This window comes from Marmota monax, unplaced genomic scaffold (genome assembly GCF_021218885.2).
Source record: "Marmota monax isolate L192 unplaced genomic scaffold, Marmota_monax_Labrador192_F-V1.1 WCK01_AAM20220418_F8-fsc00001, whole genome shotgun sequence".
Lineage (NCBI taxonomy): Eukaryota > Metazoa > Chordata > Mammalia > Rodentia > Sciuridae > Marmota > Marmota monax.
In genome coordinates this window covers 40,983,069-41,000,040 of record NW_026693777.1, presented here as the reverse complement: position 1 = coordinate 41,000,040, position 16,972 = coordinate 40,983,069, and the positions used below count along the sequence as shown (strand labels likewise).

At 37.6% G+C, this 16,972-nt stretch overlaps 1 protein-coding gene across 2 annotated transcripts in view; it reads left to right on the top strand.

The window, feature by feature from the left end:
- The window catches only part of Rasgrp1 (RAS guanyl releasing protein 1), a 71,186-nt gene that overhangs the window by 12,470 nt on the left and 41,744 nt on the right, over positions 1–16,972 (top strand). The window lies entirely within an intron of this gene.

Here is a 16,972-nt window from a genome sequence, read left to right as displayed (position 1 = left end):
ACCATTAATGTATACAACCAAACTTTTATTGAGTGTGTTTTTGTAAGTTTGAGTGATGACCGTATTTCAATTTTATAAACTGTTCATATCTTTTGCCTATTTATCACCTGCTGCTTAATTAATGCTTTTTACTACTAGAGGTTTGCAAAAGCTTTTTATATTTAAAAAATCTGTTAACTCTATAGATATTATTTGCTACAGGCATTTTCTTCCTCTTTCCGTTTTTATGTTGCATTTAGTATTATAATATGTAGAAATTCACATTTTTATAAAGCTAAATTTGTCTCCATTTCTTTTTTCTTTCATTAACTCTAAGCTTTAAAAATTCATATTCCAAAGACTTGGTGAATATCTCATTGACATTTTAATTAGAGTTTTATTAAATCCATTGTGTAATGCTACATCATTCCTGTTAGGGATGACCAGTAAAAGTTTGTGAGTTGCTCCTGGAGAAAAAGAAGTGTTGAGTTTTATTTCTGAAATTGACATTGGCTTGAAACCAAAGTGCTTTAACAGGTCACTTTGTAACTCAGAGCTTTGGTTTTTCCTCATTGTGATACTATTGAAATGAATTCTGAAACTAAAAATGTCTGGGAGAAGGTTTCATTTTGATATGAAATATGAACTTGAAAAAAGTTCTTCAGAATTTGTGTATTTAAAGAAAGTGCTTTTGATTGTTTGGAGACCCAATATTCTTAGGGTGGAGTCCCAACCATATTTAAATCCATTATATCTAAATTATTAATATAGACTAAGTTTATATTGTTCTTACGTAAGATTTTTTTTTCATTGTGGTAAGATATACTAACAAAATCAACCACTTACCTAGACTTTTAAAATATTTAAAATATCATCGATTAGTAATACCTAACTTTTCAGTAATTACTATGAATAACAGTGTTTATATTAATATTTTATATACATATTCTCATTTAATTCCCACTGTTCTATAAGTTCTTGTATTTGTGAAGCTCTAAGTGTCACTCAGTTCTCATACTTACTTTTAAAATATTAACGACTTTTAAATCACTCAGATTCACTATAGAAAACTTAGAAAATACAGACTAGCAAAGAATAGCAATATCAACTTTCTTGTTTTTTTTTTAATTTCCTAAATTGACTTCTATGGATAGTTACAGGTAATATAATTATGTTGACTTTTGATAAAATACCATAACTTTACTTTCCATAATTTAACCTTCGTATTTATAAAATGGTGTGCTAACCCACAAAGTTGCTATTCTATCCTGATATAATTCTGGCATAATTCTTTCAACTATGGGACATAAAATTGAAGGTTGCTTGGCAACTAAAATGATGCTAATGAAGAATTAAAGGAATTATAAGAAAAGTACTTTGTTCTTTCCAGTGCTAAATTGCAATAAGCCTGACTGATTATAATTGTAATAAACAAAGAAAAAATACTTCCACTAACTTAAAATTCATTTTTGTTATGTATAGTGAAAGTTTTGTTGAAGCTTTACTTTCAGAAACAAAAAATCTTTTCTAAGCTTTCTTAGGGAGTCTCAAGTAACCGCTAGGTGAGAAATACAAGGACAGAACTGCAAAGAAGCTACAGTGGGTATAGCTGTGATTCTTCTGCTGTGAGGAAGGGGTGGTGGGCAGCAGTTGAGGACGGGAGGCCGTGTTGTCTACTCTGTTTTTTCCCAGACTGTGGTCAAGGGCCCTGGGGAGATTGCTGAGGTTCTTCTAGAATCTTCAAATAAAAGAAGCTGCCAGAATGGAATTGAATTGGAAGGACACCAGTAGTTAACTGAAATGGACAAAAGGGAGTAGGGATTGACAGTTTTGTAATGAAGGAGGGAACACAATAACCAGACTAGTAAAGAAGACAGTTGAGGATGAAGATATCTGAGAATTAGGAAAGTTTAGGCTTAAGCCAGTTAAGTGAGAGTTTCTGGGTGGAGGAGCAAAAGGAGCCATATAAGTCTCTTCTTCATTGATCTGCCTGAACCACACAGTCTCACACATGTTTCTGTTACTTTGTGAACCATCCCATCTTATAGGGGAACCCAGGGCATTCAGAAAGCAAAAAAAAAAAAAAAAAAAAAAAAATCCCAAGGTTATCATAGTTGAGGGTATCTTGTGAGAATGTAGTTATAGCCTATAGAGCTTCCTTCAATCTGATGAGTGGTTCATTGTTTGGGTTAATTTTGCATTTATTTATTTAAATGCCATATGCATATAGGCTTTTTCATGCATCCTTCCTCCTCACCATAGGTTCCAGCTTTTCTCCATTTAAACCTGCCATGATGGGTTCATCATTTCCCTCTAGTCCCATGCAATCCAGACCAGACAGAGAGTCATTCCACTTTTTCTATGCTGCTTTCAGAAGATAGCCAGTGACCCATAGTACCTGCCACTGAGCTGTCCAGTTATTGTTAAGGACAAGTGCCTGCTCTCAGCGATGAACTCTGGGGCTCACCTGAGTGTATGGCCTCAATGAAGCAGCTCCCCACACTTACTCTGCCTGTGGTCCCACCACCTGCCCTGTCCCTGGTGGCTTAAGAGTCTCATTAGCTAATCAGTAACCACCAGGGTCAACCTTAATGGATCTGGCTTGAGTTAACTGAGAAAAAGGGCACCCTGAAAATTGCAGGAAAAAAGAGATGGAGGAGGACCCTCTGGTTAATGAAGATCAGTTGTAGTGTATGATTCTTACTTCTGAAAATTATGTGTGTGTGTGTATGTTTACACATATACTTTTAATATGTCATTATACATACTTGGAAATTTTGACACTAATAAGATATTTTATGATATTAAGGAATCACTATTGTTTTGTGTTGGGTTATTATCTTTTAAATTTTTATCAGCATGTATTAATTACATGTGTTAATGGGGTTCAATGTGATTTTGCATACATGTATTCATTGTACACTGATCAAACCCAACCTTCCTTTATCCACGGTTTTCTCCACACACACCCTTCACAGCTTCTGTTAATCACTGTTCTACATTCAGGTTGACTTGTTTTAGCATCCACATATGAGAGAGAACACGTAGTACTTGTCTTCCTGTGTCTGGCTTATTTTACTTAACATGATGATCTCTAGTTCCAACCATCTTTCTGCAAATGACAGGATTTCATTCTTTATGGATGAATAATATTTCATTGCACATATGTGTATCACATTTTCTTTATCCATTAATTCATTGATAGGCACCTAGGCTGATTTCATATCTTAACTATTATGAGTAATGCTGCAGTAAACATGGGCATGCAAGTATCTCTTTGGAATGCTAGTTTCATTTCCTTTGGATATATACCCAAAAGTGAGATAACTGGATCATACATAGACCTAATTTTAGTTTTCTGAGGAATCTCCATACTGTTCTCAATGATGGTTATACTAATTCACAATACTACCAACAGTGTATACAAGTTCCTTTTTCTCCACATCTTTTTTAAAAATATTTTTAAATTTATTTTTCAGTTTTCGGTGGACACAACATCTTTATTTTATTTTATTTTTTTTAACTAGTTTTTTTTTTAAAGAGAGAGAGAGAGAATTTTTAATATTTATTTATTTTTTTTTAGTTTTGGCGGACACAGCATCTTTGTTTGTATATGGTGCTGAGGATGGAACCCAGCGCCGCACGCATGCCAGGCGAGCGTGTTACTGCTTGAGCCACATCCCCAGCCCCTCCACATCTTTGCTAACATTTCTTTTGGGATTTTGGGTTTGTTTGTTGGTTTTTTTTTTTTTTTTATAATAGGCATTTGACATTCTAACTGGGATGAGATAGTATCTCATTGTTGTATTGATTTACATTTCCCTGATGGCTAACAATATTTATTATTATTTTCATATATTTATTGCCATTGGCATTTCTTCTTTTGAGAAGTGTCTGTTAGATCATTTGTGAAAAATAAAAAAATTTAAATCTTAGAAAAGAAAAATAAAGCCGGGCATGGTGGTACATGCCTGTAATCCCAGTGGCTCAGGAGGCTGAGGCAGGAGGATTTGAGTTCAAAGCCAGCCTCAGCAACTTAGCAAAGCACTTAGCAACTCAGCAAGACCTTGTCTCTAAATTTAAAGGGAGGGGGGCCCCGGGGTGTGGCTCAGTGGTTGAGCATTACTGGGTTCAATCCTCAGTACTAAACAAAAAAAGAAAAAAGAAAAATAGATCATTTGCCCATTTGTACATTAAATTACTTTTTTTGTTACTTTTTTTAGTTTTTATATATTCTGAATATTAACCCTCTGTCAGATGAATAATTGGCAAATACTTTCTCCAGTTCTGTGGGTTGTCTGTTCACTCTGTTGGTTGTTTGCTGTGCAGAAGCATTTTGGTTTGATGGAATCCTATATGTCAGTTTTTTTGCTTTCATTTCCTATGCGTCTGGGGTCCTATTCAGAAAACCATTGCCTGTACCAATGTTTTGAAGTGCATTCTTCTAGTGAATTTTTGAAGAGCATTCGTCTAGTAGTTTCAGGTCTTATATTTAATTCTTTGATTCATTTTGAGCTGATTTTTTTGTACCAGATAAGAGATAGGGCTCAAGTTTCAATCTTCATGTGACTATCCAGTTTTTCCAGCTATACACGTTGAAGAAGCTGTCCTTTCTCCAGTATATGGATGCCTGGGTTTACTTTGGGCTTCTATATTTTATTGTTCTATATGTCTGGTTTTATGCCAATACCATGCTATTTTGGTTAATATGGCTTTGTAGTATGTCTGAAAATCAGGTATAGTGATGCCTCCAGCTTTCTTCTAGAATTGATTGCTCTCATTTTCTAGAGCACTGAAATGGAGTAGTCATGTCTATCTTAAAGAGGGGAGAGGAAAGTCAAGAACAAAAATGGGCTACTTTAATTGCACATCATGAAAATAACGTATCCATGTATATTACATTCCATGTCATACCAGTCCATTCTCTACTCAATGGTGAATTCCTGGGTATTAAAAAAAACAACACCAAAACAAATGTAAAAAGCAACTAGAAGCTCTAATCTTCATTTTTGCTCTCAGAGACAGGAGCTGGAATTCAGTAATTCCAGCTGGCCCCTCCACCCCTCCCACCTTACCCCAGCCTTGGTGGAAAGACCCAGCCTGGCCTTGATGCAACAGCCAGGTCACAGCAGGGTTTGGGGATTTAATCCTGCCTCTGCTGTTTACCAATTGTTGCCTAAGGCAAATTGGTTTACTTTAATCTCTTCATCTACAAAATGGTTAATAGTAGGAAGAAATGTTAAGAGTTAGGTGAAAATTAAATAAGTTTATCTTAGTTCGAGAATTCCCAGAAGCAGATCCTGAGACAAGAATTTGAACAAAATGTATGTTTGGGAGGTGATCCTACCAAAAGCTGACAGGGGAAGAAGAAAAGCTGCTCCGGAAGGGTGTATCATCAAATGGGCTCCCACACTGGGGGTCAAGTTTAAGACTCCCTTCAGAACCATCCCATCCAGGAGAAGTGTGTTTACATTCCAAGTGCCACCAACCAGTAGTTAAGGCTGCTTCTAGAGGGTGTTGGCTTCCCAGAGTGTCTTACACACAGATGGAGGTATGAAGGGCCTCCAGAAAGCTCTCAGCAGGTGGAGTTGGGTTGGCACACATTATAATGGTACAACCCAAGAGCACGTGAATGCCACTGACAGGCTCTGTTCCAAAGTCAAAAAGTAAGGGCTCAGTAAATATTAAATGAGCAAGTACAAGCTAGATAAAAATCCAAACATATTCCAAACTGGTTAATAGTCATACTCACAGTATACCTTTATGGATATGAGATGGACAGATGTCATTCGGTAGGGTCATGTATATAACCATGTGTATAAGTAGCTCTGGATGTTTTCATCAGATTTAAACACAGTCCATGTTTTCGTTACATGCATTGCTGTGCATGGTAAATACCTTATATGAAAATCAAAATTCAGGAAGATCAATAATGTAGAACAAAGAACCTAGATTTCAATAGGAGTAAATGAAGTCTTGCACTTGAAGTTTAAAAATATTGCTGCTTATAAATTCTGATGGGGGGAAACTGAATTAATTGTAGTTCTTACAATAAATACTAAGGGATTTTAGTGTATTATAAGTTTAATATGAGCTGGTAGTGTCATACATCTTCTCAAAATGTTAAGTAATCTGAAATTGTATTTACAGAAATAGAATTTCCATGTTAAGGGAGCATTTCCCTCATTATATTGTGAGGTCCAGTCCTAACCCTGGAACACAGTAATTTTGTGCCCTTAGCAAGTTTCTTAATGTTTCTGAGAATTGGCAGCCATTATGAAGTCAAACAACAACAAGTGCTGGCGAGGATGTGGGGAAAAGGGTACACTTGTACATTGCTGGTGGGACTGCAAATTGGTGCAGCCAATTTGGAAAGCAGTATGGAGATTTCTTGGAAAGCTGGGAATGGAACCACCATTTGACCCAGCTATTCCCCTTCTCGGTCTATTCCCTAAAGACCTAAAAAGAGCATGCTACAGGGACACTGCTACATAGATGTTCATAGCAGCACAATTCACAATAGCAAGACTGTGGAACCAACCTAGATGCCCTTCAATAGACGAATGGATAAAAAAAAATGTGGCATTTATACACAATGGAATATTACTCTGCATTAAAAAATGACAAAATCATAGAATTTGCAGGGAAATGAATGGCATTAGAGCAGATTATGCTAAGTGAAGCTAGCCAATCCCTAAAAAAACAAATGCCAAATGTCTTCTTTGATATAAGGAGAGTGACTAAGAACAGAGTAGGGAGGAAGAGCATGAGAAGAAGATTAACATTAAACAGGGATGAGAGGTGGGAGGGAAAGGGAGAGAGAAGGGAAATTGCATGGAAATGGAAGGAGACCCTCAGGGTTATACAAAATTACATACGAGAGGAAGTGAGGGGAAAGGAAAAAAAATACAAGGGGGAGAAATGAATGACAGTAGAGGGGTAGAGAGAAGAGGGGAGGGGAGGGGAGGGGAGGGGGGATAGTACAGGATAGGAAAGGCAGCAGAATACAACAGACACTAGTATGGCAATATGTAAATCAATGGATGTGTAACTGATGTGATTCTGCAATCTGTATACGGGGTAAAAATGGGAGTTCATAACCCACTTGAATCAAAGTGTGAAATATGATATATCAAGAACTATGTAATGTTGTGAACAACCAACAATAAAAATTTAAAAAAAAATTCTGTCAACAAAAAAGCTATTACATACTTCCCTGGATTGTTGTAAAATAGAAAGTTTGAAAGGATTGGGCTGAATATGTAGCTCAGTGGCAGAGAGCTTGCCTAGCATGTGCAAGACCTTGGGGATCAACCTCTAGCACTGCAAAAAGAAAGAATTGATATAAAATGTTATCATTACTACATTACACAGTGTATACTCAAAAGTGGCATCAATCATTATTACTGTAGATTTATTGAATATTAGTATATTACTACCTCAGATTGATAATGCAAAATGTCATAAGATCCAAAATCACACTGTGGAAATACTAGATGGAAATATCTGGTTGGAATGGCTGTGAGCTTAGTAGGTGTGAGCTTAGTAGGTAGTATTATAATTTAGATTTTTACACAAATTTGAGGTATATTAATTTGGTGTTCAATAAATGAGACCCAAAAAGTTTCTCATTTTTCAAAATATTAATCCAGACCATGACAAAAATCCGACATGAACTGTTTTATGAAATTTATTAGAAGGAATATGGGGTATTTCATATAAAGCATAAGAAGAGTACAGTACAGGATGCCTGTATGTAAGGCTTGGGATCATCTGATATCAGGGACTACACTATCATTAGGAGACTCCTGCATGTTTTTTCACTGTCTTCTTTCACCTCTTCCCACCTAATACATACCCTTCTGCTTGTCAACTAATCATTCTCTTTCATAGAAAATTTCTTTCCTCCATGGACAAGAAACATGGTACTATCATGCATTTCTTGCCTTTAAAGATTTAATATGTTTTTCTCTCAAATTCATTGGAAAAAACATCCAGGAAAGAACTTTGATTCCAATTGGATCAGGTGACTACCACTTAAACCAATCTACTGTGGTTACAGGGGTGAAACTTAAAAATGCAGCATTTGAATTTATGGAAGGAATACTTCCCAAAGGAAGGCTTATATGCTGGGCTCAGAAAACATCTCTCTGTTGCACCAAGAGCCAACCAAACACTAGAGTGCAGTGTGCAATTGAGTTTGAGTTTTAAGGTAAGAATAGAAAGATTGTAGAAAGTACAGAGGTGGTAAACAAGTATACAAAGAACTCAAAAAATTAAACAATAAGATAAAAAATAACCCAATCAACAAATAGGCCAAGGACCTGAACAGACACTTCTCAGAGGAGGACATACAATCAATCAACAAGTACATGAAAAAATGCTCACCATCTCTAGCAGTCAGAAAAATGCAAATCAAAACCACCCTAAGATACCATCTCACTCCAGTAAGATTGGCAGCCATTATGAAGTCAAACAACAATAAGTGCTGGCGAGGATGTGGGGAAAAGGGTACACTTGTACATTGCTGGTGGGACTGCAAATTGGTGCGGCCAATTTGGAAAGCAGTATGGAAATTCCTGGGAAAGCTGGGAATGGAACCACCATTTGACCCAGCTATCGCCCTTCTCAAACTATTCCCTGAGGACCTTAAAAGAGCGTACCCTAGGGATACTGACACATCAATGATTATAGCAGCACAATTCACAATAGCTAGACTGTGGAACCAACCTAGATGCCCTTCAATAGATGAATGGATAAAAAAAAATGTGGCATTTATACACAATGGAATATTACGCAGCACTAAACAATGACACAATCATGGAATTTGCAGGGAAATGGATGGCATTAGAGCAGATTAAGTGAAGCTAGCCCATCCCTAAAAAAACAAATGCCAAATGTCTTCTTTGATATAAGGAGAGAAACTAAGAACAGAGCAGGGAGGAAGAGCATGAGGAAAAGATTAACATTAAACAGAGACGAAGTGGTGGGAGGGAAAGGGAGAGAGAAGGGAAATTGCATGGAAATGGAAGGAGACCCTCATTGTTACACAAAATTACATATAAGAGGTTGTGAGGGGAAAGGGGAAAAAAAAAACAAGGGAGAGAATTGAATAACAGCAGATGGGGTAGAGAGGGAAGATGGGAGGGGAGGGGAGGGGAGGGGGGATAGTAGAGGATAGGAAAGGCAGCAGAATACAACAGACACTAATATGGCATTATGTAAAAACGTGGATATGTAACCGATGAGATTCTGCAATTTGTATTTGGAGTAAAAATGGGAGTTCATAACCCACTTGAATCAAATGTATGAAAGATGATATGTCATGAGCTTTGTAATGTTTTGAACAACCAATAAAAAAATTTTAAAAAAGAATACATTTTGACACATCATACATAAATGGAGTATGATTTCTCATTCTTCTGGTTGTACATGATGTAGAATCATACCAGTCATGTAGTCATATATGCACATAGGGTAATAATGTCAGATTCATTCTACTATCCTTCCTATCCCCATGCCCCTCCCCTCTTTTCACTCCCCTCTACCTAATCCAAAGTACCTCTATTCTTCTGTAGCATTTGTCCCCCGTTGTGAATCAGCATTCTCATATCAGAGAAAACATTCCACCTTTGGTTTTTGGGGATATTCTCTATCATGCTAAGCAAAATAAGCCAAAATGTGTATATATACCACATTGTCTTTATTCATTCATCTTTTTTTTAAGAGAGAGAGAGAGAGAGAGAATTTTTTAATATTTATTTTAGTTATCAGCAGACACAACATCTTTGTTTGTATGTGGTGCTGAGGATCGAACCCGGGCCGCACGCATGCCAGGCAAGCGCGCTACCACTTGAGCCACATCCCCAGCCCTCATTCATCTGTTGAAGGACAAATAACCCAATCAATAAATGGACTAAAGAACTGAATAGACACTTCACAAAAAAGAAAAACAATCAATCAACAAATACATGAAAAAAATGTTCAACATCTCTAGAAATTAGAGAAATGCAAATCAAAACGACTCTAAGATTTCATCTCACTCCAGTCAGAATGTCAATTATCAAGAATATAAGCAACAATAAATGTTAGTGAGAATGTGGGGGAAAAGATACACTCATATATTGCTGGTGGGACTGCAAATTGGTACAACAATTATGGAAAGTAGTATGGAGATTCTTAGAAAACTTGGAATGGAACCACCATTTAACCCATCTATCCCACTCCTTGGTTTATACCCAAAGGACTTAAAATCAGCATACAGTGATGCAGCCACATCAATGTTTATAGCAGTTCAACTCATAATAACCAAACTATAGAAACAACCTCGATTTCCTTCAACAGATGAATGGATAAAAAAATGGATTTCCCATTTATAAAGGTAATAAACATCAGAACAGGAACTTAGATTTTGATCATAATGGAATATTGAGTATTAAAATTATTTTCCTCCTATAAACAACTCTCAAACTTGACAAAATATGTGAAACATCCGTTTTTAGGTATTAGAAAATGCAACAGACTTTGTGATTGTGGATAAAATGGAAGCACATGAAGTGAATTCAAAACTCACCTTGGCTTTCTACCTGGAAGTGCTTTACCAATCATGATTTAGGAACTGGAGCCCAGGGAGTACCATGTTGCCTCAAAGAGAAAGCAGAGGTAGTATTCAGGGGTTCCGGGATGTCAGGAATTTGTGGAAAGACATAGAGGAGAGATGGGATCTCCTTTAGTCTTCAACCAAACACTAAACTATTCATGAATATCAATCCATGACACTTAAAACAGTTACTGGGGGCATGTGAGTCAAAGAAGTTCGCATAGAAGGGAAATGGTATAGTTCCTTCCAGAGAGTGGAGAGACATTATGCTTTGCGCTTTCAAATGGGATGTAGAAAAGACTATAATATAGAAGTTGAGCTGCCTTAGCCCTAGAATAAATACTACTCTCATCCCACCCTAAAAAAGCTGAACTCTAAGCTTGGAAAGAGCTATTTACTGGGCTGGGGTTGTAGCTCAGTGGTAGAGTGCCTGCCTAGCATGTGTGAGACACTGGGTTCCATTCTCAGTACCAGATATAAATAAGTAAAATTAAGGTCCATTGACAACTAAAAATGTATTTTAAAAAAGAGACATCTATGACTCTAATAACTTAAATATCTCTATAAAGGAACATAATCCAAATTTTCAATATCATGCTCACAGTGCCCAGCATTCAATAAAAAATTTCAAGGTATAAGAAGAAGCAGGAAAATGTGACTGATAACCAAAAGAAAAAGGTTAATAGAAATGAACTCAGAGATGACACAAATGTTGGAAATACTGGACAAAGAATTTAAAACAGCTATAGTAAATGCATTGGAGGATTGAAAGTAAGATGAACAGATGGGTAACTTCAACAGGGAAATGGAAACAATAAAAGGAACCAAATCAAAATTTTTGAACTGAGGGCTAGGGTTGTGGCTCAGTGGTAGAGTGCTCATCTTGCACGTGTGAAGCTCTGGGTTCCATCCTCAGCACCACATAAAAATAACTAAATAAAATAAGGTATCATGTTCATTACAACAAAATTTTTTTTTAATTTTGTACTGAAAAACAAAGTATATGGAAAATAAAATTTCATTGTGATGGATGTAATACTATACTGAATGCTAAAATTAAAGAAAAAGATGATTAAAGTTGAAGGCAGGTCATTATCTTAGCAAACACTAGGAAGGAGGAAAACAACTAGAAATTCAGGCAATGTAACTACAGCTTATATGGGAAGGAAAGGACCTAGAATAGCTAGAACAATTTTGAAAAAGAATGAAGCTGAAAAATTTACACTTCTTGTTTTCAAGACTTACTATAAAGCTATAGTTTAATTGGGAACAGAATAGTAAATTCAAAAACAAATCCACATATATTGTCAACCAAGTCTGCAATGTCACCTCTTTAAGCACTTCACTTCCATTAGCCCTGAAATCAGCTAAGAGGCCTTACCACTGACTTCTGAAATTGGAAGGGTCTTCAAGGGGTAATTAGTAGTTTATAGAACCTACACCAGGCAAGGAGTAAACGAAATAGTCTAAATCAGCCTAATAGATCTTGACTGATCATCAAATTCCTAAAGAACTTTCTAAAATGCAAATTCTATGCTCCATCTCTTGTATCCTGATGTAGTAGATCTCAGGCAAGGCGTTGGAATATGTTTGGCAGTTTATTGTTTGTTTTTTGTTTCTGAGGTACTCAAGATGTCTTGGAAATCAGTCAGGTTTAAGATATTAATTTACTGCAGAATAAGTTGAACCTGTTATTCATTATAAGAGAAAAAAAAAACATTGATTCTTCTCCTAAAACTCTCCAAAGGGTGAATAGTAGCAGAATATTATATTAAGGCTTCTTCAATAGAAAGAAAAAAAATCACCCACTTAAGCCAAATTTTACTCATTACTATGCTGTCTTCTCATAGTGATTATTAGTGGATCTTTCCTATGGTTTGCAAAGGCAATCAAGTGTTTCACAGTACTTAAAGGTAAGAGCAAGAGAAAAACTCAAGTGGAGAAAGCTTCCAAGTGCTTACCTACTTTACAGTCTGCTCTAGACCTGTCCTGACTGACTAAATGATAGTAGTCACTTTCTGTGGATCAAGGGTAGATGTGCCAGCTGGTACTTATGAAGAACTGAAGGTGAAATAACCATATTTACCCCACTTGCCCAATCAGGTGAGGCCAAAGCCTTGCCAACTTTAAGCCTTGTTCTTGCTGAATTCTAATACACTTAGGGGGTCTGGATTTCTTCCATCAGCATCCAGGTGACAGATGGTGGAAGCCCTCGGGTCTTTGAATCTCTGTCACCATGGATGTCCTTCCTTTATGATTCCTCAGCTTCTCAAGGAAGCCGAGAAGGATGTGGACAGGAAATAACTTGATGGTTAAGATGCTAATACGGGTAAGGTGAGGGGGGAAAAATAATAACTGCAAGTGGCATCTTTTCCTAAATAACAACAAAATTAGTCAAGTTCAGCAAAAGCCACCCTTTGTTTTCCTCCTCCTTTGTGACCTCACTGGAGCAGCACGTGCATGCCTGGACACGTGTACTTTCTAGCCACCTCAGGGTGGCTGTGGCTGTGCAGTTAGGGAAAAGTATATATGTGGAAATCGAAATCAAGTTCCTGGTTCTCTGGAAATGACCTACCTTGAAAAGAGCCCTTAGGTCTCAGGTCATAAGGTAGAACAACCCGTCAGTAGCAGATGCCGGCTCAGAGAGCCTGCTTTCCTCTCTCAGTGGTCCATCTGCTTTTGAAGTTCTATTTTTACCCCATGTTTTTAAATCAGTGCTTTTGCAGTTTTAAAACAAAAATCAGAGTAAGGGCAATTCCTCAGTCTAGTGTGTCAGGTCTCCAGTCCTGACCCTGATCGACCTCTCCTCATGTCTCTCCCTACATATAGAGTTTTCTAATTTAACCAAACTGAACCTCACATCCTTTCCCAAATATATTTTTAACTGTCATTTCCAAACCTAGAAATCATTTCTTGCCTGACCCCGCACAACCCTTGATTGTGTTGCTCTATCAAAATCTGACCCTCCTCTAGGGCCTACCTCAAATACCGTCCTCTTCATGAAGGGTTAGCCATGTTTTCGTGTCAAATATGGTTTTGTTTGGGCCTTCTTCCAGGCCTTTACTGTATCCTATTTGAATTATTGCCTGTAGATTTCTGACATTTCCTGGGACAGGATCCTTGTTAGGTCTGCGGCCCCCACAGACTCTATCTTATTATTATTATTATTAATTTATTTATTTAACAAAGAGCTGTGGACTTGTAATAAGAAAATCCAAGCCTGGAACTCCAGCTCTGCCATTTGGTGCTGGTATTATCCGTGGGAAAGTTATTTATCCAGTGGTGATATTCAAAATATTTAATAACTGGTACCAAATTGGTCCCCATCAATCTGAAAAAAACGCCAGTTGGACAGTATCAGCCCTGTCTTTCTGCCTTTCGCATCTGTAAAATGGATATAGTCCCTACCTACCTCACAAGACAATTGCGCTAGTCAAATGAGATAATGCGTGTGAAAGTGTCATGCAAATGTAAGTCAGAATTGTTTAGTGGCATTTCTAGCACCTACATTTGGGGTTGGTCCACTGACCTCATCGCCTTGACCACTGCTCCGCTTCTCTCAGAACAGGGTCCAGGCACAAACCAAGGTCTTATTGAGCAATTAATGAGGATACCACTAATATGAGAAATCTTGGAATCAACCTGTTAGATCTTTCAAAGATGCATAACATCAGCTTCTTCAAGCATGGCCCCTTACCATTTTAGGCCTGGAAAATAATGTTTTCATTAATAAGATCTGGGATTTTTTTTTTTTTTTGACTAATGATTGAGCCCAAGGGTACTTAACCACTGAGCCACATCCCCAGCTCTTATTTATTTATTTATTTATTTATTTTGAATTTTGAGACAGGGTCTTGCTAAGTTACTGAGACTAGCTTTGAATTCCATCCTCATGCCTTAGCCTCCCAAGCCGCTGGAATTACAGACATACACCACTACACCTGGAAAACTGGGAAAATCTAACCAAAATCAAAAGCTTATAAAGTTTTTTTTTAAATGTTAGTATAAATTTTTCTCATGTGAGGATACCTCCTTCACGAGAGATTCATGCCATTTTATGGCATAGTGACCACAAAATTCAGGATTCTTAAAGGTATCTGGGAGTCTCAGATTCACCTGGTTTTTACCATATGGCAAGGGGTGGCCCTGCCTAGGTCTTTAAATGGAATTAAATTCCAGTGACATTAACGTAGATTAATAGAAGAGTCTAAATATTAGTTCCTGCTTTGTCCTTAGAGTTTCTTTTCTCCTCTTTTTACCTTTTTGTTTCTTAAAATACTGATAGTTTGTTACCATTGCCTCCTTGTAGCCCCTCCCATCTATATATGCTAGGGACACAAATCCTTAGCTCCTTGTCCCTCCCAAAGCCATGTAACTCTTTCCTTATATTAAGTGTGCCCTTACTGTTTTGTGCTTAGTGGCAGTTGTCAGTCTATGTCTATTCCTACATTCTTTGATTTAAATGAAGGAAATGGTCCCAGTATGGTACGTATAGCAGGGCCCTAGAGATTTCAGGGAATCAACAGAAAGTAGACAACCTTTTCCCTTACCTTTGAAGGATTCCCCCTTAAGAGGCAATGCATAATTATTGTAGATATGAATAAAATAAAAACCTAAAACCAGAATGATAAACAAAAAAGGACAAAATGTGCAGCCCTTTCTAGCTACTTTCCAGCTGTGGGACCAGTGACAACTTATTTTTACTTCTCTTGAATCTGTTTTTTCTTGTGTAAATGAAGAAAACATTTACCATGCAGTGTTGTAGTAAAAGTTAGAATATCTGTAACATGGCCTAGCCCTCATCTGGCATGTGGCTGATGCTGCATTCTGGTGGCAACCATTGCTAGTGTGCTCATTTAGCATGTAGGCTCGCTCCAGACTCAAGTGCTGAGCACAGGATGTGCTTTTTGTCTTCACAGCTTTCAGGCTGAGAGGCAGGGGGATATGGTAGAAAGGGTAAGGCTTAAGTCAAAAGATCGGAACTTAAGTCCCCATCCTGTCACTTATCAAATATGTGACTTCAGGCAGGTCACATTGCCTTCTTCTCTGGTTCCTCACCTATAAATAATAAAAACAATACCTATCTCAGAGTTGTGAAGCTCAGCGGAGACAATACACAAGGAGAGAGTGGTTGTCCACAAAGCACTAATAAATGTAGGTTGGTGGTATTTCAACAGCACAGTGAGAGTTTCATGTGCCTACGTGACAACTGTCAAGCCATCTAGATACTTGACACCCACAAATCAATGAGACATCACAGTGGTTTGAACTCAGCTCAGAACTTTGTTCACCCCAAAAGATATCAACATTCTTTCTTCTAGACTGATCTCCTGATTACCTCTTTGCTGGGAAGCCAGGGCTGAGACATCACCAAACTGTCCTTCTGCAAGTGAGCACACAGGCTCAGCAATGATCGGGGTCATCCTGGGGCCAAGTGGCCTCTCAGACTCAATCCTGGTCTGCCACTTAATAACTGTGTTAACTTGGGCAAGTGACCCTACTTGAGTTTTTTCATCTAACAGATGCCAATGATATGGTTAATATATATATAAATTCTTGGAATAGTGACTGCTACACAGGAAATGCCCCCAATATATTAGCAAACAGATTGAGAGCAGCAGCAAGACTGTAACTGTAGCTCATTTCTTCTGGTTAGATTCTGCCTTTTCTCCAAAAAGACCATTATTTCTCCTGGTCTCTTCCATCTTCCAGTTGGCAACAACCTTGTGAATTTCAGTGTTGCCTTTTAGCAATTTCTGTAAGACAGTCACAACACAGCATCAGTTCACCACTGGGATGTTTTGAACCACTTTCTTATTTGACTTTTGACTGCTGAGTAGAGGCCAGTTTCTTCTGTTCTTCAGAATTAAAGAGATTCCTCATCCTCCCTTGCAGTTCTCTCCCTACACCCTCATGTGGGTTTCTCTCCAGCACCTCTGTGAACAACAAAAAATCCTTTTGAGGATCCCAGGGGAGGATACACTTAAAAGCTAGGATGGGAAGGAAGCTTGGAAGGCCATCAGCCAACTGCTATGGAGTGAGACCATGTTTGAGAGGAACCCAAGTCCAAGTCCAATTACAGATGGCTTGACAAACCACAGTGGACAGCAGCTCTTTGGATTGTGTTTACAGTGAAGGGTTTGACAAAAGAAAAAAAAAATCATAGTCCCACTCAGGATAGCCAAGGACCAACAGGAGCAAAGAAAAAGACAAGATGTTTTAAATCCCATTAAGAGAAACAGCAATTTATCACTGTTATAGTGCTCTACAGTTTATCAAGCATTGTAATACATTTAATCTAATCAACCAAACTCCAACCAAAGAAGAGTAAGGGACACCTCAGACTATTTTCTGTCTGACTGCAAAAGACTTTGCTCAGTGACTTCTACCATG